The sequence below is a fragment of the Lactuca saligna genome, chromosome 6 (genome assembly GCF_052625555.1).
Source record: "Lactuca saligna cultivar CGN05327 chromosome 6, ASM5262555v1, whole genome shotgun sequence".
In the NCBI taxonomy this organism is placed as follows: domain Eukaryota; kingdom Viridiplantae; phylum Streptophyta; class Magnoliopsida; order Asterales; family Asteraceae; genus Lactuca; species Lactuca saligna.
In genome coordinates this window covers 119,187,839-119,211,106 of record NC_136422.1, presented here as the reverse complement: position 1 = coordinate 119,211,106, position 23,268 = coordinate 119,187,839, and the positions used below count along the sequence as shown (strand labels likewise).

The 23,268-nt window shown below is 34.3% G+C and overlaps 2 long non-coding RNA genes across 2 annotated transcripts in view; both read right to left on the bottom strand.

Moving 5' to 3' along the window:
- Positions 1–2,826: 2,826 nt before the first annotated feature.
- Positions 2,827–23,268, bottom strand: part of LOC145002035 (uncharacterized) — a 31,389-nt gene continuing 10,947 nt past the window's right edge. Inside the window, exon 2 of the long non-coding RNA XR_013661786.1 lies at positions 2,827–3,066. This is a non-coding gene — a long non-coding RNA (uncharacterized LOC145002035). The remainder of the gene's footprint in view (positions 3,067–23,268) is intronic.
- LOC145002213 (uncharacterized) lies at positions 14,255–15,421 on the bottom strand. The gene is made up of 3 exons (XR_013661856.1): positions 14,830–15,421; positions 14,681–14,764; positions 14,255–14,595 (listed from the first exon to the last, which is right to left on the bottom strand). It is a non-coding gene; the product is annotated as an uncharacterized LOC145002213 (long non-coding RNA).

The following is a 23,268-nucleotide window of genomic DNA, read 5'->3' as shown; positions in this document are numbered from 1 at the left end:
TCAATTCAAGATTAGTGAGAAGTTTGATAATCCTGATGAATACATACACATGAAAATCAGATTTCATGCTGTATTGGGGAAGAATCCAGATGAAGTATGGTATTTAATGAAGATCAAAAAGGTGTTAATGGTCAAGAAAGATACGAAATTTGAAGACATGCTTCAGAATTTTCGTTATTTTGTTATTCGAGCTGATAACAATCAATATGACTTCACAATTGCCGACTTCCCTCTGATGAATTGTAATGATTTGATTCAAGTGGCTCTCATTTTGAAACATATGGAAGAAAATAAGCTCAAAGGGTCTGAGACTGAAGTGTTCAAGATTGGGTTCGCACATGCCAAGACGTATCTTGTCAATTACTTTGATTGTTTGGCTTTAACTGATGTAGAATTGGCAACTACTTTGAAAAGGAAAGTGAACGTTCCTTGGGAAGAAACCTTAACCCAGTCAGCATTATCAAATTATGTTGTTGGGGAAATATGCCTTAAACCTTTCGGCATGGTGTTTTTGGGAAGAGATACAAAGGGAAAGCCCAAGGAATTTTTGTTTAAGGTCTCAGAGGTTGAAAGATATAATTCTTCGCAGTATACGTACTTTATTGTTCGTATCAACAATTACAAAAACAATAATGAAGGAGAGAAGAAGGAGCTCAAGAAGGTGATTACCTAGTATGGAGAAGTGCGAAAGACAATTCACTCAGCTATTCAAAGGCTTAAGGACTGAATAGCTTCGACGGTTTACAAAGGGGGAGATTGTAGAGGTTCAATTGTAAAAGTCAAAATGAGTGTTTGTTTAGTTTCGCATTTTTACTTATTTTACTAAGTCAGTTTTATGCGAAGCGTATTGAAATAGACTTAGTATATTTTTTGTACACTCAGGTTCCCTATAAATAGGGACTAAGGATAGAAGTAGAGGATATTTTTGGAACTCAAATATCCTTTCTGCTTATTCATGTAATCAGTCTTTATCAATATAAGATCTGATTAATATTTACGCTTCGTGGTCATACATTTCAATCACTCAAATCATAATTGCTTTAATAATCTCGATAACAATTCTCTTCAATATGGATGGTATTTTATGTGTATGGTAGGGATTAGTTTCCCTGACAGTGGTCCTTAGGACCCAAGGGTAGGTCAGTACCCGGATATACCTTACTGTATGTTTATACTTGTTGATTGTATGCTAGTGGTAGGGGGTGCAATAGTCCCTAGTTACCGGTTGAAAGATACCGATGACGGATAGAGGTTGAAAGATTCTGATGTTGATTACCGGTTGAAAGATACCAATGATGGTTACCGGTTGAAAGATACCGATGAAGGCTACTGGTTGAAAGATACCGATGAAGGTTATCGGTTGAAAGATACCGACGATATTGTATGGTATGTGGTATGATGGGGTAACTCACTAAGCTTTGTGGTTACAGTTTTGGTTTTAGTTTCAGCTACCTCTTCGTCAAAGGGAAAAGAGTCGGTGGTGTAGCAGCGCATCACACACACACACACATATTTTCGCAAGAAGTTTTTGGGACCGTACTCTGATTTTCAATACTTATGATGTTATGGTTAGAAATACAACATTATGATTTTGTAATGGATGTTTTATTGACAGTGTTTTCGTAAAATGTTTGTTAAATGCGTTAATTCCAAAATGAATTTTTTGGGCCTGAAAATTGGGTCGTTACAACTCGTCGAGTTTCCCTGAAGCTCGTCGAGTTCATGCATGTCCAAATGTTGCGGAAACCCTAGCTGACTCGCCGAGTCCAAGCAGAAGTCCATGCACGAAAATCTTCATTGGACTCGCCGAGTTGGCCATGCAACTCATCAAGTCCCTTCAGTCCTTTCTCCATTCAGATGCTTTTTAAGCCATTCCAAAGCTTAATATTGCAGATTAAGCTCCTATGGCATCTTTATCATGTAAAGTTTCAAACTTTACGCACATGTAAGGTTCTAATGGCCTAGAATGTCAAATCCAAGCTTGTAATGGGGTTTAGCTCACAAGAGAAGGTTCATCCTTGCTTAAGCTGGAGACTTTATAAAGATAGAGACCAAGTTAAGCTTAAATCAAAAGTTGCAACTTCAGATCCTATCCCATACCCAAAATGGCTAACAAAAATATACTAGAAAATCCCTAATATTCAACATAATGAGATCTAGAAGGAAAGAAGGTCAAGGAAACGACTTGTTACCTTCAAACTGATGCCAAGAAACAGAAGTGCCAGATCCACTATCTCCTCTTATACTTAAGGTCTTCTCCTTATAAACCACCTTCCAAGATGAGACTCGGGGTGTTAGAACCTCCTTAGTTGAACCTGAGGAGTTGAAGTCAGAACAAAGCCCTCGATTACGATGATTGCGATGATGTCCAACTTGATTACGTGAAAAATGAAATAAAAGCATACACAAAGCCCTCGATCACGTGAAAAAACGTATTAAAAGCATTCACAAAGCCCTCATTTGCGATGGTGTCGCCGAAAGGTCATACACTACAAGAAGATTAGGCAACAGCGGCAACATGTGTCGCCGCTAAAGGATAGATGGCTCGCCGCTAATACCTTTAGCGGCAACGTGTCGCTGCAAATGCATCGTCGGCATTGTTTCATTGCTAATATGCTTATTGTAGCCGCTAATACTCATAGTCGCAGCTAATACTGGGTTTCGTCGCTAATCTCACCCATCGCCGCTAATAGATTGTCGCCGCTAACACGTGCGTGTCGCCACAAAAGTTGTCGCCGCTAATACTCTTTTGATTTTTTTTATTTTTTTTAGTTTATTTATTTAACATTAAATTTATAATCAATACAAATATTAATCCATATAGCATTTGAATAATCTTATAAGTTTTTATAGAAATATTAATACGTATTATACAATCAATCCAAAATATTAATCCATACCACATTAAGTATTCTTCCAAATTACAAAATGTTTCATAAAATCCTAAAGTAACTACTCGTCCTCATCATCATCTCTTTCATTATTTGGTGGCGGCAATGATCGAAACCACTCTTCCAATGTTGCAGAACAGGCCGGGTCCTATAGTATTGTTTGCAGCATTTGCAACTATAAAGAAAACAAAATATATTAACAACATATCAAAATAACATTATAATTAATTATACCATTCTACAAAATATCAACATATCAAATACACTTAAACATACATCTTGTAGAAACTAGATGTTGTAAAAGTCGAAATGTTTGTTTCTTTAGTTTCGCATGTTAGTTATTTTACTAAGTCTTCATTTGTGTGAAGCTTACAGTTCAGGACTTAGTATATTTTTTGTACACTCAGGTTTCCTATAAATAGGGACTGAGGTTAGAAGTAAAGAGATCGAATGCACGAGTAATTCATTACTCATTCGCAATTTCTCTTTGCTTATTTTGTAATCAGTTCTTCATCAATATAAGATCTAATTAATATTTACTACTTGTGTTCTTACTTTTCATTCATACAATCATGATTGCATTCTAAATCTCGATAACAATTCTCTTCAATTGGTATCAGAGAAGGATTTCAAACTGCATTGATCTGATTTTTGTTTTAGAATCATTTTCTTTTTTAGTAGTAACATTACTCAAAGTTTTCCGTGCATTTTGGTTCAGAAAATCTCTCTTGATCTTCAGATTTGAATCGATCCTGGATTTGAATTGTTTAGTCTAGTGATCGATTAGCAATCGATGCTCAATTTATTTGATCGATTCACAAATACATCAAGTTTTTCAAGCTTTCTATAAATTTCTCGTGTTCATCAATGGCGAACTTCAACATGAACACCATGACTTCTTTCTCTCACTTACTTGGTTCTTCAACCAAAATTCCAATGTTAATCCCTGAATACTATGATCAGTGAGTTGATAGGATGGAGGATTACTTACAAGGAATTGATTAAGAACTCTAGAATTGTATCAGTGGAAAAGTTATACCTCCTGAAAATATACAAACAATCGGATCATCTGCTTCTTCAGTTGATGTTGTTGAACAACAGAATCGCATGAAAAAGAATGAGAAAATATGTATGAGGGAGCTAAGAGGTGCTTTTCCTCCTGGTGGTTTACAATTACATTTGTAGTTGTAAAACAGCCAAGGATATTTGGATCACACTGAAAGAGAAATATCAAGGAAGTGACAAAACAAAGATCAATTCTGTTAAGCAATGTCTTGTTAAACTTAAGGAATTTAGACAAAAGGGTGTTGAAACAATTGAAAACTACTATGATCATCTGAATGAGCTTGTTTATCGTTGCAGCAGGTATGGAATCTCAAGATCTCTTATGGAATTCAATCTGACATTCATTATGGGTCTTCGCAAAGAATGGCGTAGTGTGAGTATGATGATAAAGAACCAGTAAAGTTTTGATACAACCACCTTGAATGATCTCTACAACCAACAAAAAACTCATGAAAGCGAAGTTACATAAATGCTTGAAGAAACGAAACAGAGTCTAGGAGGACCTTTGGCTTTAGTTTCAAAGGTTATTGAAATTGATGATGGTGAGAAAGAAGAATCAGACAATGAAGGTTTCTTAATGAACTCTGATGATGAAGCAGTTGCATCCTATTCAAACAACAGAGTTAAGAAATTTTTCAAAAAGCCTTTCAATCCAAAAGTAAAGTCAAATGATGCGAAGAGTGGTTTCATAAAAGCTGGAGGTGAGGAAAAGAAGAAATTGGAAAAGGTTGAAGAAAAGCTGAAAGATGCGAAGGAAGAGAAGAAACCAAAAGGTGATTCTGGAATCTATTGTCATTACTGCAATGGAGCAAATAACTTCGCAGCTGATTGTATGCTGAGAAAGAAAGAGGAGAAGAAAAGCAAAATCAAGGATAAAGCCTACTACTCAGAAAAGCTTGAGGAGGTGCGCGGGAAGGCAAAAGGCTTGTCATTAGTTGCGAAAGGGGAGTCTGATGATGAAGAAAGTGGAACTTATCAGATTTGGTCTTCAAGATCTGATGATGAAGAAATGAAGCATCCAACTCATGGTGCAATGTTCGCAAGCTATGAAGATAATTGCGAAGAGGAAGTTTATGGACGATGCTTTGTGTCCAAGTCCACTGATAAATCTCCAATGACCACCAAGGTACGTGCTATTGTTGAATCATTTAATATCCCTTTATCTGCTTATGATGCTAAAATAACTTCATTTTATGATATTTTTGCTTATTTTGATTCTGTTATTGTGTCTACTAGTACAGAACCACAAAATCTAAAATTGCAACTAGTTAAAACAAGAAGAGAATTAGAAATAAAACGATGCAGAGTAGATAAACTTGAATTACAAATGGAAAATGTAAATTGTGATAGGAACAGTCTAGACAAAGAAGTTAGGTTGTTGCTAGCATAAAGAAACATATATTCTAACTCTGCTAAATGTTTGTATGCGAAGTTAACTGTTTTACATCATTCATTAGAAATAAGCAAAGAAAAACATAGGAAACTTTTACCTTTTCTTGAATATGAACACGAAAAAGTTGACGTTGTTTCTTATGACTGCGAAAACACAATTGCTCATCTTGACAAAATACCTGATGATAGATTCGCATATGGTATTGTCAAAATTGATGAATTCTTGAATGCTGATGAGTTGGTTGATATTGTCAATGAAAGTTTGACAAAGAATGAACAAGTGAAAATCTTAAAGAAAACTGAAAATTCAACTCTTGATTTTCAACTCAATTATGCTGATGTCGATGACAATTCAGATAATGTGAGTGAAATCAGTGAGATCGAAGAGGAAGAAGAGGTTGATTGTTCTAAATTGTCAATCATTAATATCACATCTAAGGTCAAAGGTAAAGAAATTATAGTTGATTCAATAGTAAAGGATGAAAATGATAAACTCTTTACTTCGCAATATTGTGACTTTGATAATCTTTAAATTGAAAGCTGGAAGACTGATGACACTGATGAAGCCAAAGAAGAAGTGAAGGATTCACATGAAACACCTCAACGAGTTGTTGTTAATCAAGTGTTTGGAGATACAAAAGAATTCAAAAAAATTCTTAATAACAAAGGTGCACATTATTTGGAAACTAACACTGTGGTTTATCCAAATTTTACATGTACAGATAACACAATCTTTCCAAGATGGTGTGTTGACAAGAGCTCAAGTTCGTGCGAAAAACGAGGTACTGAATGCGAACCCAGAGTTATGTATGTTTAATTTTTTTTATTTCCAAAATAGAGACAAAGACAGTAAAGGATGCTATGGAACACTCAGATTGGGTTGTTTCTATGCAATCTGAATTGGCTGAATTTGAACAAAATAAGGTTTGGAGATTAATTACTAAACCTTCTGATGTTTCAATTGTCGGATTAAAATGGATTTTTTAAAAATAAAACTGACAAAGATGGCAATATTATTCGAAATAAAGCTAGACTAGTTGTTAAAGGATATTCGCAACAAGAAGGGATAGACTATGAAGAAACTTTTGCTCCTGTTGCAACACTCGAAGCAGTTCACATATTTTTAGCTTATGCAGCTCACAAAGACTTTGATGTTTTTCAAATGGATGTTAAGTGTGCATTCTTAAATGGAGAATTAGAAGAAACAATCTATGTTGAACAACCACCAGGATTTATAAATGAAGAACATCCTGATCATGTCTACATCCTAGACAAAGCAGTTTATGGGTTAAAACAAGCACCAAGAGCCTGGTACGCAACACTTACAAATTTTTTGAAACAATCAAAATTTAAACAAGGATCAGTTGACCCCACATTATTTTGCAAGAAAGTTGGGAATCATCTTATGCTTGTTCAAATTTATGTTGATGATATTATTTTTGGCTCAACTGACCCAGCATTGTCTACTGAATTTGAAGATCTCATGAAAAGTAAATTTGAAATGAGCATGATGGGAAAAGTTAACAGTTTTCTTGTTTTAAATATAAGACAGAACAGGGATGGAATTTTAATCAACCAAGAAAAATATACAAAGAATCTGCTTGAAAAGGTTGGAATGATAAACAACACGAAGCTTAGAGTACCAATGGTAGTAGGAACAAGACTAACTCCTTCGTTAGATACTCCTGCTGTTGACTTAACACTTTATCGAAGCATGATAGGTTCTTTATTGTATTTAACTGCAAGTAGACCTGATATTTTGTTTTATGTGTGAAATTGTGCTAGGTATCAAGCTAATCCTAGAGAACCTCACTTAACTGTAGTGAAAAATATTTTTCTCTATCTTAAAGGAACAATTTCGTTAGGACTTTCGTATCCTGCGAAATCGGGATTCTTCATTCAAGCTTTTTTAGATTCTGATCTAGGAGGATGCACTTTGTATAGAAAAAGTACAAGTGGTGGGTGTCAACTATTGGATGGAAAATTGGTGAGTTGGCAGTCAAAGAAGCAAACTTGTGTTGCTATATCAACTGCTGAGGCTGAATACATTTCAGCTGCTCCTTGCACTTTGCAAATCATTTGGATTCAAAGTCAACTTTATGATTATGCGATAAACATGAAAAAGATTCCCTTGTATTGTGATTCTCAAAGTGCAGTTTGCATTTGTCATAATCCAGTACAACACTATAAGACAAAACACTTAGCTCTTCGATATCATTTTATCAAAGATCATATGGAAGATGGGAATATTGAAATACATTTTGTTAAAACTACTGAACAACTTGCTGATATTTTTACTAAACCTCTCAATGAAAAATCTTTTGTAATAATTTTAGCAGGTTTGGGAACGATTGATGTGAATTCAGTTTCAAAATCGATAACGCAAGAATGAAAGGTCCATTCAGCAGCTCTGAGACAAAACCATTCAGAAGTTACTGTGCATTAAGAGGCTTCGCATTGCTTCGCATTCTCACATCTGGTAACTAAGGTTCCATTTCATATTTTTTTTTAACAAACTTGAAAAATCAAAAATATTTTCTTTTGTTTTGTTTTTATTTTCTAAAATCCAAAAATCCAAAAAGATTTTATTTTGTTATGTCTTTATTTTCGAAAAAGTCAAAAACCACAAAAATATTTTTTGTTCTTTAAGTTTTGTGTGTTTTTAGTTTTTGTCAAGAGCAGAATGCAAATAGGTCATGCTTGTATATGTTTCTAAGGGAAGGTATCATTTCTTTCAACTTTGTACTAGTTAAGATGTCCCTAGAAGCATGTTGCATCATGTTGACCCAAGCCTCATATGACTCTATGTGTGAGAAATGAAAGCCTTAATGAAATTATCTCATGAAAATTTCTTCCCAATTGGGCTGGTATTCGCATTAGTCAAAAGAGCTACCTTACTCTTCTCATATGAGAAAATACTTTTATGTTTGGTCCACAAATAACAGAGGTACATTCGATCATATAGCCAATCTTTTTCATCACAAAATTCTTAACACAAATCACACACAAAGATGTATGACCGAGAGGTCTCTGATCAAACCAATCGAGACCTAGATATACAAAAATTATGTGTTAATGATCTGACATCATAAGTCCGTGATGAAGGTAAAACCCAAACATCTTACAAATCAAGGAATTGATGAGGAACATTGTTCCAGATATTGATGAAACTTTTGTTTCAGTACCAAAATTCGAAACTCCAAATCATATTCAATTTGCATGCGTGGTCTTGAACAAACATTCGAAACCCACGATGTTTGTTATCCAACAAGATCCAATAAATTAATTTTTTTTATGAATATGATTTCCGTGTGAGTTTCATTCGAATGTCCTAGTTATGATAAACATTATCAAAGCTGACTTGTCACTGACTACACTGGTCATACAAGTAATTTTAGTTACAATTTATCACCTTATGTTTAGGATGACATGTAACGAAATTTTAAATCAACCCAAGAATTCCTTTTAAAACAAGCCCTTTGATACTTATCAAAAAGTATTCAATTGTAATTCACGGGAACATACACAAGTTGTTGATCATCTTTCTTGATGATTAATGAAGCAACCTTTGCTTGGGGTTTACTGCTTTCGTGCCAAATTGCATTTTTGACATCACAAAATTCCAAAAAAAAAATTCTTGCTTCTTATCTTATTTCTTTGGAACACTGCACTCACGAAATCCTTGAGGTTCTAAGTAATACCAACTTAGACTGAAGATTTCACAAGTCTGGCATATGACTTCTCTTTTCATCCCAAAAGTGAAAGTGCCTTGCATCCATGCGAAGGGTTCTAACGGTTACAATTCAATAAAGGGAATATTGATAGGCTGTGTATACGTGATGAATGGTATTCTACTCGGTTTTCTAGGCGATGTAACAGTTGCTTTTTGATACATGGCTAACTTTTCACAATAATGGTCCAATTTTCAAGGTGCCACGTCGGATATCATTAAATGCATCCCGCTTCAAATTCAAATCAATCAGGGTTATGTATAAAAGGGGGTTAAAGAGGGTGTTATACGGTTACGCGATCAAACACAAAAAAAATTCCCAAATTCTCTGATTCTTTCTTCTATTCGAACCCTAACAATGGCTGCTACTCAATCCAACACTGATGAAGTTATTTCACAATCTCTTATGAAGATTCAAAGCACAAACTACCAAGTTGATCCGAATGTTGTTGGGTTTTGAGCATTCTAACACTCCTAAGTGTACATGCAACCCTAAATACCTTGGATCTATGTTTTCTCTATTATAAATGCAAATAAGAACATCCAAGGTATTATCCTAATCTAGCATACAAAACAATGAGTGTAACAAGATAGAATACATACCTCTTTGATGTAGAAAGTCTTCATGAAGCTTGAGTGCCTAGCCCCAATAGTGTGGAAGCCTCAAATGGAATCACAATCATCAAAACACTTAGAATAACTTGAGAGAGTTCTACACTTCATGAAATCGGCTAGCCCTCTTCTTCACTTTCTAATGTGATTCTAGTGTATATTAGTGGCCGATTTTTGTCAAGAATAATATCATTATATAGTGTTACAATTAGGGTAAATCCTTAATTGTCATGGCTTTCCATTTCCTTGGATCCATGGGTTCAAATACACCATGGAGCATCCATGGACCATCCTATGGGTTTTAGCCCAACTTGATTATCCATGGAGCATTAGCCCATTATATAAGTATGGATGATTTACACAATCAACCCATATATTTAATTAGTCTTCTTTTGATCACTTAATTAATCCTAGATTAACTCTTGATCAATACTAATTAAATAATCTTATTATTCGTATTATTAATATACTAGAACTTATAATATATTAATAACCATAAGTGTCTTATTTCTCTCATTATAGTCTATCCAAGTGCATGATGGTATGCAACCCAAATGGACCATGTCGGGTCGGGTCAAGTCTTACCAATTATAGTTATGGACTTAGACATTAATCCAACAAATGTTTCATCCTACCCAGAAGAATTGAAGATGTTGGCCGTTGCTCTAAAAAGGTCACCATTATCAAATGCAATGTTCAATTCTTTTCCTGTTCCTATGTCTTGGTTATCAATGGCGGCATCAACTGCGTCATACAACTATACAACTGATGTAATCACCCTCAACTTGGTGAATAACAAGAAAGTTCGTCTTACCAAGAACATGTTCATCAACTTCTTGAACATTCCAAATAACTCACCATTCTTTAAGCCAACAAATTCATAGATTATCTTCATGTTCAATGAGATGGGTCATCAACCCACTCTTGAAAAGATAAGTGATTTCAGAAAATCAAGCCTACCATGCATTTGGAACTTCTTATTTGGAATCTTTCTCAGGTGTTTGACCGGGAGGAGTGTTGGGTTAGACAGGGGACGAATGGAGGTTTATGCCATGGTGATGGTTCTTTATTATGATTTAAGTGTTGATTATGGAACTCAGCTTTGGAAGGAGTTCAACAAAAGTCTAGAAAATACAAGTGTTGAGAAGGGGATTTTGTGTGCAAGGTACTGGAGTTTGATTTTAGAAAAAGTATATGCAAAAGAAGGCATTCAAGTTCCTGAAGATGGATAAGTTGCATAATTTTCTTTGTACCAATTTCCAAAAGTTGTTGAAGATGATGAAAATATCTTTACAAGTGTCGTAAGAATTCCTGATGCAATGCTTCATAAAGTTTCGTCTACTCACAAAGTGTTAGTTCGCTACATGAAAATGTTTGATCATAATGTGCAAACTGGAGTGTTGCTTGAAGTCAATGTTGAGTCCTCAAAGAAAAAGAAGCAAACTCAAAAGAAAGGCAAACAAGAACCTTCTAAAGTATCGAAGGATGAAGGGGTTGAGAAAGATGAATCATCCAAAACGAAGAAGGAAACTATACCAACAAAATCAGGGGTATTAAAGAAGCTTCGCAAATCAGCACACATGACAACTACTTCGAGTAGTAAGGGAGCTATTTTTAGAGACGTTCCGGCTCCAGTTTCTCCTGGTTCAAAAAGAAGAAGAGTTGCAGAGGTTGCGAAGCATATTACTCAAAAGCTTTACAAGAAACGAAAGTTGATTATTCGCAATGAGTCATCGGATGATGAAGTGGTTCCAGAAATTCCACCTGTTTCCCTTTCCACAACGGTAATTGTTACTCTTCCAATTACTTCGCAAATTTCCACTACCACATCCACTCCACTTGAAGTTGTTACACACACCTCAGTTCCCGAGGAAGAACTTATTTCTGATAAGGTTGTTAACGTATCTAATACGGGGACACCTATCACAAATATTGAACTCACAGTACCAATTACTTCATTACCACCATTTCCTCTTCCAAATACACATACTACCACATCATGCATATTTGATCATCCTTTGAAACATCCCTTTACTACATTGTTTCCATCTCAATCACCTGAAACACCACAACCTATATCTTCGCAAGCTCAGTTTGATGAAGAAACCGAAGGAGGAGGTTTCGGAGGAATGTTTGAATCCATACACTTTGATTCAGAGGAGGAGGAAATACCTGGTCATATGCTAATGTCAGGTAAGCAATTTAAAATCCCGAATCGAAAGTTGAATGCCATTATTCAATCACAAGCTGATACTGGTACAAAGTCATCTATATCTGGATTGGAGGTTGAATCTCTGATCAAAGCTGCAGAGAAACGTATTGCCAAAGTTGATGACTCTGACAAGAATAATGAGCTTCGCATTCAAACTCAAGGAAAATCTTTTGATGGTGTTATAAAAGATTTGAAAATTATTACAAAAGAACGACATGTTCTTTTTGTACAAGATGTGAAGAAGGTTAGGGAAGATGTTAACTTCAAAATTGAAGAGTTAAAGGCAGAAATTGCAAAGGAGATTCAAGACCTTCATTTGCAAAATTTAGAAGTACAAAAACATGTTGATATTATTGCTGAAGCAGTAACCAAGCTTGCTACTGATTATCAACCATCTGCTCAAATGATCGAAGCCAAGCATCAAGAGAATAAGGAGCAGTTTTCAAAATTAATTCAGTTGATTACTGAATTAAAAAGTTTTGTTTCGCAGACTTCTCAACAAACGATTCTTACTCCGTAATTTTTAACTCTCAAAGTTAATACTTTAGAGAAAGCTATCCTAAAGGCATTGGCCCCAATTTCCAATTTTACTTCGATGTGGCCAAAGAATGCCCCGCCTGCTTTCACAGGGGTGCAAGGGGGAGAAATAAAAGGAAGTAAAGTTGAAGATGCAAAAACTATTGGGAAGATTCATTCCACTCAAATCAAAACAACTCTGCCAGTACTCACGAAACCAATTCCTTCAACAATAGTAACAACAAAGCCAATTCTCAAGGGAATTGTCATTGGTTCAATTAAAGGAGGAAGTTCGAGTGCGAAACCTCAAACAATGGTTGTTGGAAAAGGCAAAGAGGTGCTTATTGAAAAGTCAAAAGAAGAAAAGAAAGCAGAAGCTGAAGCTGAAATGGAAAAATTAAGACAAGTACAGAGTATTATGAGGCAAAGAGCAAATAACCCACCAACAATGAACAAGGGTGATCCTGCGAAGTTGTACTCATATGAAAACATTGAATCTAATGTCGTGGGAAGTCATCTGTATGAGTTTCAGAAAAAGCCCAGAAGAAGTTATGATGTTGCAAATTCAAACAGATGCCAACTTGATTTTCTAATCAATGAGATGATGTTTGTAACAGCGCAGTACAAGATCAGTGAAAATTTCAAAAATGCTGATGAATACACTTCAATGAAAATAAGATTCCATGTTGTACATGCGAAGGATCAAGATGAGGTTTGGTCATTGATGAAGATTAAGAAAGTGCTTACTATCAAGAAGGATGAACTGTTCAAGAACATGCTTCAGAATTTTCGATATTTTGTTGTTCGAGCAGATAACAAGGCTGTTGATTTTACTATTGCTGACTTCCCATTGATGAATCTGAATGATCTTATTCAAGTGGATCTGATACTGAAAGAAATGGAAGAAAATAAATTCAAAGGATATGATACAAATGTGTTCAAATTTGGTTTTGCACATATCAAGAAATTCATAGATAACTACTATGATTGCTTGGCGTTAACTAATGAAGAACTTGCATCAGTTCGTGGAAAACAAGTAACAGTTCCTTGAGAGTCTACTCTGTCGCAAACAGAATCGAAGAAATATTCAGATGGTGAGATATGCCTTAAACCTTTTGGCATGGTTTTCGCAGGAAAAGATACAAAGGGGAAGCCTGAGAAGTTCTTGTTCAATGTCTCAGAGATTGAAAGATACACCACTTTGCAATATACGAATTTCATAGTTCGTATGAATAATTGCTCGAAGAATAATGAAGGAGACAAGAAGGAGCTTAAAAACATAATTACTTGGTATTCAAAAATTAGAAGAACAATGAATTCAGCTATTCAACATCTCACAAACTAAATAGTTTCGACTGTTTACAAAGGGGGAGATTGTAGAAACTAGATGTTTTAAAAGTCGAAATGTTTGTTTCTTTAGTTTCGCATGTTAGTTATTTTACTAAGTCTTCATTTGTGCAAAGCTTATAGTTTGGAAGTTAGTATATTTTTTGTACAGTCATGTTTCCTATAAATAGGGACTGATGTTAGAAGTAGAGAGATCGAATGCACGAGTGATTCATTACTCATTCGCAATTTCTCTCTACTTATTTTGTAATCAGTTCTTCATCAATATAAGATCTGATTAATATTTACTTCTTGTGTTCTTACTTTTCATTCATACAATCATGATTGCATTCTAAATCTCGATAACAATTCTCTTCACATCTATTTTCCATTATAGCATTTACTTTCCAAAATTTTACCAAACTACAAAATATCAAAATATCATTATACCATTCTACATTCCATTATAACATTGTACTTTCCAAAAATTACCAAACTACAAAATATCAATATATCAAACCATAACCATTTCCATTATAGCATTACTTTCCAAAAATTACCAAACTACAAAATATCAACATATCAAATCATAACCAACAAATCATTATAGCCTTCTACTTTCCATTATAGCATTTAGTAACAATTACCTGTGATTGTGGTTGTTCTTGTGTCGTTGGTTGTTCTTGATGGTACATGGACACAACGGTAGGGGATTTACACCCAATGCCTCTGATATGTCCACGTCGAACACCGAATATTCTTTCAAAACTATCTTTTATAGCAGTTGGTGCAAGACCGTTTACCTCAGAAGTAGCTTGGGTTCGTTGGTTTATCTCATCGAGTAAAGCATTCTATATTTTTTTAAAAATAATAAAAATCCTAAAAATTAGATTACTAAATAAACACTTATATGAAAAATACAAATTAACCACTTACGTATTGTTGCTCGACTGCACGACTATAAAATACCCCTTGGCGATTGGAATTAACCTTACAAAAAGTTGCGATTCGACTGATATCCTATTTAACATTAAAATTTAGAATACTTATACTTTAAATAAATATTTAACTATATCATAACTTACTTCTTTGAAACATGCATTAATGTATGAGCTTGACCCCCCTCTGTTTACAGCTACTTGTTTTGCGCAACATTCTTTGTTTGACACCGAACGCCTTAAAATTATGGCGTTTGAAAATGTTCGACTGCCTTCGCCCAATTTTCATGTGACATACTCTCGTTTTTCTCTCTTTCTTTCTTCAATCTTGCGAATTTTTTCCAACTTGGTGGACTAGGAATTGCTTGTTGGATAAGTACTAGACCCTCCTTCCCCCAAGACCGCCACAGCCCCAAAAACCGGTGACCTTTAGCTACATTACGAAATTGCCCCCAATCAAGGTCGAATTCCTCCTATTTTTTATGATTTTTCTGTTTTGGTGTTAATTTAGATGATAAATTGTGAGTATTTTTCAATTTTGTTGAGTGATGATGTTTGTATTTTGAGATATGAAGTGCTTATTCATTTTGTTGGATTATTTTGTTGGATTGTATGCATTTTGTTAGATTTTGTGTTTTTTCAGATTTGTGAGAATTTTATTATGCATTTTGTGTATGTTTTGTAATTTATGTTTAGATTACATTGGATTAAAAATGAAAATTGACATGAATATATATATTTGTTGGATTGTAATTTATATTTGTACCACATTGCCTTAAAATGTAATTTAGATGTATAAATTTATATGAAATTGGATGTATACATTTGGCTTAATAGTACGAAATTGGATGAAATTGGAACATGCAAATTGGATGAAATTAGAATATGCAAATTGTATGAAATTAGAATATGCAAATTGTATGAAATTGGATGTATACATTTGGCTTAATTGTATGAAATTGGATGAAATTGGAATACGCAAATTGGATGTATACATTTGACTTAATTAGGTTATTAATAGCAACTTACTTCTAGTAATGTATTGTATATGGTTTTAAAATGCTTAATTTTTTAGTGACTTAATGTTTGGCCAACTTAATAGCAACATACTTGTAGTGACTTAATGTTGGTCATTACAACTTTAGCTTTAATTAGGTTACTAGTAACAATGTACTTCTAGTAATTTTAAATTAATTATAGAATAAAATTGAATTAATTTAAAAAAAAACATTAAAAAATAATAAATTAGTTGTAAAATCAACTTAATGTAGTCTTAAAATCAAGTTAAAGTTAATATTCAAATAAAATAAAATTAGTTTAATAAATTAAACTAATAACAAAAAAGAAATATTCAATTAATTAGAAAATCTAATTAATTTACCTTAGGATCAAATTAAGTTACCTTTATAAAATCAAATTAAATCAATTATAAAACCAACTTAATAGCAACATACTTTTAGTGACTTAATGTTGGTCATTACAATTTTAGCTTTAATTAGGTTATTAATAGCAACGTACTTCTAGTAATTTTAATTTAATTATAGAATAAAATTAAATTAAATTAAAAAAACATTAAAAAAATAATAAATTAATTGTAAAATCAACTTAAAGTAGTTTTAAAATCAAGTTAATGTTAATATTAAAATAAAATAAAATTAGTTTAATAAATTAAACTAATAACAAAAAAGAAAATATTAAATTAATTAGAAAATCTAATTAATTTACCTTTAGAATCAAATTAAGTTACCTTTATAAAATCAAATTAAATCAATTATAAAACCAACTTAATAGCAACATACTTTTAGTGACTTAATGTTGGTCATTACAACTTTAGCTTTAATTAGGTTATTAATAGCAACGTACTTCTACTAATTTTAATTCAATTATAGAATAAAATTAAATTAATTTAAAAAAAACATTAAAAAAATAATAAATTAATTGTAAAATCAACTTAAAGTAGTTTTAAAATCAAGTTAATGTTAATATTAAAATAAAATAAAATTAGTTTATTAAATTAAACAAATAAAAAAAATATATTAAATTAATTATAAAATCTAATTAATTTACCATTAGAATCAAATTAAGTTACATTTATAAAACAAAATTAAATCAATTATAAAACCAACTTAATAGCAAAATACTTTTAGTGACTTAATATTGGTCATTACAACTTTTGCTTTAATTTGGATATTAATAGCAACATACTTCTAGTAATTTTAATTTAATTATAGAATAAAATTAAATTAATTTAAAAAAAACATTAAAAAAAATAATAAATTAGTTGTAAAATCAACTTAAAGTAGTTTTAAAATCAAGTTAATGTTAATATTAAAATAAAATAAAATTAGTTTAATAAATTAAACTAATAACAAAAAAGAAAATATTAAATTAATTATAAAATCTAATTAATTTACCTTTAGAATCAAATTAAGTTACCTTTATAAAATCAAATTAAATCAATTATAAAACCAACTTAATAGCAACATACTTTTAGTGAATTAATGTTTGTCATTACAACTTTAGCTTTAATTAGGTTATTAATAGCAACGTACTTTAGTTTTAATTAGGTTATTCCGTGTTGGAATACTTTTTGAATCATCAACTTTATGAATACTCTACTTGATTTTTTTTCCCATAAAGTAAACCTTAAACACTAAATTATGTTTCATTTGCATCATGTCTATTGATAAAAGCTGGAGTACTAATCCACATCGTCAATCTCCCGTGTTCCAGCTAGGACTCGACAATTTTGTCGACAGATCCATGTTACACCTAGATTGCAAAGGTGAAACCAGATGTCCGTGTGAGAAATGTGATAATCATTACTTCATGAATCCGAAAGAAATAAGACGCCATGTTCGTATATATGGTTTCAGCCATGAACCTTTAATCCCTCCAGTCGTAGATGGCGTATCGCCAAGCAACGAGATGGCTGATGTTCTTGATGATATTATATGGGAGTCGAGAGAAAATGATATAAACCTCGATGAAGGAACCTCGAATACAGGGGGTAGTGGTGTCGATGATGATTTTGAAAAGTTGTTAGGGGCAGTCGAAACCAAGTTATATCCTGGATGTACGTTTTCATTCCTTGAGTTTTTTGCAAAGCTGATGCATATGAAGGTCAACAACAAATGGACTGATAGTTCATTTTATCAACTCCTTGAGTAGTTGCATTTGGCATTTCCACCAGATAACAAGGTTCCCCGTTCATATTATTTAGCAAAAAAGAAACTGAAGAAGTTAGGTTTGGGGTACGAGTCAATTCATGTGTGCAAAAACAATTGTTTTCTCTTCTGCAAGGAACACAAGTCATTGTAAGTTTGTCCCGTTTGTAAAGAGAGTCTGTGGATTGATAAAAACACCAAGGATAAGAAAGTTGCTAATAAGGTGTTACGGTACTTTCCAGTGGCCCCTAGACTACACCGTTTGTATTGTTCACGGTACGCTTCCAAAAATATGATATGACATAGTACTGGGAGATCAGAAGATGATGTGAAGCGTCATCCCATTGATGGAGAGTCATGGCAAAAATTTGATGTGGATTACCCTGACTTCTTGAGTGAACCTCGCAACATACGACTAGGGCTAGCAACTGATGGCTTTAATATATTTGGTAACATGTGTAATCCGCATAGTACGTGGCCGATTGTACTCACCACTGATAATCTGCCACCATGGCTTTGTATGAAAGAGTCAGCATTCATGTTGGCCTTGTTGATTCCCGGTGTAACATCTAGATTTTCAGGGTTGTTATTGTGCAAGTTAATTTTGTGATTAGAGGAGAGACTCGACGAGTTGAGGGTCTAACTCGCCGAGTCAAGTCGGGTTTTTCTCGCGGGTTTAATGGGTGGACTCGATGAGTCCAAGGAGGGACTCGCCGAGTAGGTGCTGGGTAGAGAAACCCTAAAGTCCAGGGTTTGGGACCTATTTAAAGGCGCTTATAGCCTCCTTGGCCACTCCCCACCAGAGTCTTCGTTCCTTGATAGAAACCCTAGAATGATTGGTGACCTAGAGAAGAAAATGGCTTATTGGAGTTTGATTCTTGGAAAGGAGGAGCAAGGGTGTTACAAGGATCTCAGAGGAGAGTTAGAGGATCAGTTTCATCTTCATTGCAAGCTCCAGATCTGGTATGAGCTCTTCCCTTCTTTGTTTTGTATGGATTTCCTTAGTTGATTAAGTTAGGGCTTCGATCACCATTTAGATAGGGTTGTGGGTGCATCCAAACCCTTTTTCAAGTCATGTGTAGATCTGGACCTTGTGAGGTCCAGGGTACCAGAAAGTAGGCAACCATGTAAGAGTTGTTTGGGAGCTTTGAAGCTATGGAGCTTCAATGGAGTCCAAATGGTCTATTGAGCAAAATACACCATGCATGAGCCTCAAGTTCAGACCTTTACGTGACTATTGGGTAGTAGGAGGTTAGATCTATGAGTTTGGGTTGCGGATCGGAACTCAAATGGCAAAATGAGCAATCTGTAGGAGCCAACTCACCGAGTCCATGAGGTGACTCGACGAGTCATAGCTGGTCTGGCCGACTAGCCTTAACCCAGTGTTGGCTCACCGAGTTAGGGGTCAACTTGGCGAGTTGAGTGAGACCCAATTAGAGTTCTGATAATACAAGGGGACTCAACGAGTCGTAATGACACACTCGACGAGTAGGCTCAAGTGTGGACTGTTGACTTGAGTTGACTTCTATTGACTTTGGGGTTTTGGTCAATATAAGTAATGGGGACCTAGGAGGGGTAAAATGGTATTTTACCCACTTCCTGATTAGAGAGGGAAAGAGTAATCGTCGGTTTAATTAAAGTTGAGATTACGAGTGTTAATTAGAGATATTGCCTTATGTGTTAGGCGGCGAGTTCGAGATTCAAGAGTGAGGATAATGCTTTCTGCTTGCCCGGTGAGTCTTCTCACTATACTTTACCATGAGTGGTAATTAGAGTTATATGACATAGTTATTATATGTTATTTATGTGATGTGTTGCACTGTATTATTTCTATGTTATTTATGTTGTGTGTATATCAGAGTTTACAGAGTTGGGACCGGAAGGTCCACAGAGTTAGGACCAAAGGGTCCACAGAGTTAGGACCAGAGGGTCCACAGAGTTAGGGCCCAAGGGCCCATAGAGTTATAGCCTCGAGTGGCTAATATGTGTTATATGTGGTATTTTGGGGAACTCACTAAGCTTCGTGTTTACCGTGTTATGTGTTTGAGGTTTTCTCAAGATCACGGGACGACACCGACTCGATTGTACACACCAGAGGAAGAGTTATGTTTTTGAAGATCCTGGATTATTAATTATCAGAATATGTAGATGTGTATTGTAAATTTAACAAAAATGAGATTTATGAAAAGTGTTTTAAGAATTAAGTGATTTTAAATGAAAATTTTAGTTTTTGAAAAATTTACATCGTTACACCAGACCCTAAAGCGCCTGGAAAGGACATAGATGTTTTCCTTAGGCCGTTAGTGGAAGAGCTTAAGTTTTTATGGCAATCAGGCGTACACATTAAACACGCAGCGACAAACACATTCTTCATGATGAAAGCTATGTTGTTATGGACAATAAACGACTTTCCAGCTCGTAGTAGTTTTTATCGGGCAGGAGCGGACAAGGGTATAGAGCATGCCCGACTTTCAATGAAGACACTCCTTCGTACCGTGCAGTTAATAAAGTCATTTATATCGGTCATCGTCAGTTCTTAGATGTTGATGATTCATTAAGGATGAGTTTGAAATTTAATAGGCAACCAGAGACAAGACCCGCTCCGAGAGACTTTACTAATGAAGACATACAAGAGCAACTAGGACGTCTAATACTTCGTAAATCGGGTAAACATCCTAACACTCTCAACGAAAACATGGATCGGTAAGGATTCGCGTTGAATTGGTCGAAACGTAGAATATTTTTTGAGCTCGAGTATTGGTCTTATCTACAGATGAAACACAACATAGATTTGATGCATGTCGAGAAAAATGTGGGTGAGAGTCTTTTGGGTACTTCTATGATGAATGATAAGAGTAAAGACACATCAAATGCACGTGAGGACTTGAAAAATCAGAATATCCGGCGTAATCAATGGTTGCAAAAAAAGGGTAACAAGATCACTAGACCACATGCAAGCTACTCATTCAAGAAACCTGACAGCAAAATATTTTTTCAATTTATAAGAGATGTTAAATTTCCTGATGGGTTTGGATCTAAAATCAATAAGAAAGTGTTAGATAATGATACTAACATTATTGGGTTGAAATCTCATGACTATTACATTCTTATGCATCGTTTGATACCGATTGGAGTTAGAGCGTTATTGGACAAAGAAACTGTTGGATTAATGTCTAAGTCCATAACTATAATTGGTAAGACTTGACCCGACCCGGCATGGTCCATTTGGGTTGCATGGCATCATGCACTTGGATAGACTAAATGAGAGAAATAAGACACTTATGGTTATTAATATATTATAAGTTCTAGTATATTAATAATAAGAATAATGAGATTATTTAATTAGTATTGATCAAGAATTAATCTAGGATTAATTAAGTGATCAAAAGAAGACTAATTAAATATATGGATTGATTGTGCAAATCATCCATACTTATATAGTGGGCTAATGCTCCATGGATTATCTAGTTGGGCCAAAACCCATATGATGCTCCATGGATGCTCCATGGTGTATTTGAACCCATGGATCCAAGGAAATGGAAAGTCATGACAATTAGGGTTTGCCCTAATTGTAACACCATATATAGATATTATTCTTGACAAAATCGGCCACTAGTATTATTCTAGAGAGGGCTAGCCGATTTTATGAAGTGTAGAATTCTCTCAAGTTATTCCAAGTGTATTTGGTGTTGTGTGAACCATTTGAGGTGTCACACTTAGGGCACTAAGCACTCAAGCTTCATGAAGACAAGCACCATTAAAGAGGTATGTATTCTATCTTGTTATATTGATATTTTGTATGCTAGATTAGGATAATACCTTGGATGTTCATATTTGCATGTATAATAGAGAAAACATAGATCCAAGGTATTTAGGGTTGCATGTACACTTAGGAGTGTTAGAATGCTCATAACCCAACAATGGTATCAGAGCCTAGGCTTGTTTTCTTGTTATACCTGCAATAGAAGCTGAAAAATCGAGTTTTGATGCTGTCAGCCCAGCTGACTCGCCGAGTCCATAAAGGGACTCGACGAGTCCAAGGCAAAATGCATCCAACTCGCCGAGTTGAGTTCATGTACTCGACGAGTTCGACCCCAGACAGCATATCTTCGAGGTTTTGGCTAGAAATGGACTAGGAACATTACCCTAAGTTGTTTTGAACTTATAAACTTGTTTTTAAATGTGGTAATGTTCATGCTAATCCATTTTTTAAGATAATTGTCAATAGATTCATGTTTTGTATTAGCTTAAAGGTTAGACTAATTACATGAAAAAGTTTGATTTGAATTATCTTGTTCTTATGAGTTGCTTAGATTAATAGAAAAGTTGAGTGAAAAAGTTGTTTTCAATCCAAATTAATCTAAGAGTTGAGTATAAAATGTGTTTGTGTAACTTATCCTTAAGTTACATGAAGAGTCACATTAAAGACTCATAAAACTCATAAAGTTGGCAAAGGTTACAAAAAAAGATGAAGAGTCTTGTCCTTAAGTTATGGAGGTTCAAGAGTCATTTCATTAATAAATAAATAAATAAAATATGTAACCTTAATTAATTCCATAAGTTATAAAATAAAGAAAATATTAATTCTTTATTAGTTTAAAGTCTTCCATAATTTGTCCACAAGTTATGGAACTTGAAGAGTTTTTGGATTAAAACTACTTTAAATACATAAGTTATGGAATTAATTAGTTTTGAATAGTTTCAAAACTTGCCCTCAAGTTTTGGAATTTGTAAAGTTTTCTCCTATGAATACTTTAATTCCAAGTTAGCCCTTAGAATTTTAAAAGTTAAAATTCAACCCTTATACTTTATAATATTATAAGTTAATAATATTTATATGTATAAGAGTAAAGTCGGTCTTACCGCTAGTACGCCTCATTCACGAAGCCGGTCTATAAGGTGGGTATAAGGTTGTTGCCTATAAAATGGGAACTTAATGGGTGTTCACTCTCACCCACCGCTCGCTTGACTGGTGGAGGGTCGTTAGCCGAACGGGTTTGACATGACTATAATTCTCCCTTCATTAAAAGTATTAATGATAAATACTAAGTAACTAAACTTTTAATAATACCCAATCTTAGTTACTTAGAAAAATGTGAATAAGGTGCTAATCCACGAAATTACACTTTGCACTTTGTTTGAGTCGGTTAGTGGAGCGCGTGTGGTTAACCGGCACACTAACTCGTATTTAACAAGGTAGGCAAAGGGTAACTTAATGTTTATCATAGTATCGATGGAGCGTGTGTGGTTAACCGGCACATCGATTGAGGGATAAACACTTAAGGGTACCCAGTAATTTGCATGGTTACTTCACACCTTGTTTTGTGATCCTCGGCATCCCAGTCACAAAACCTGAAGGGCACACTCGAGATTGAAACATGCCATTGAACAGTTCAATGAATCTCAAAAGATCTAGGAG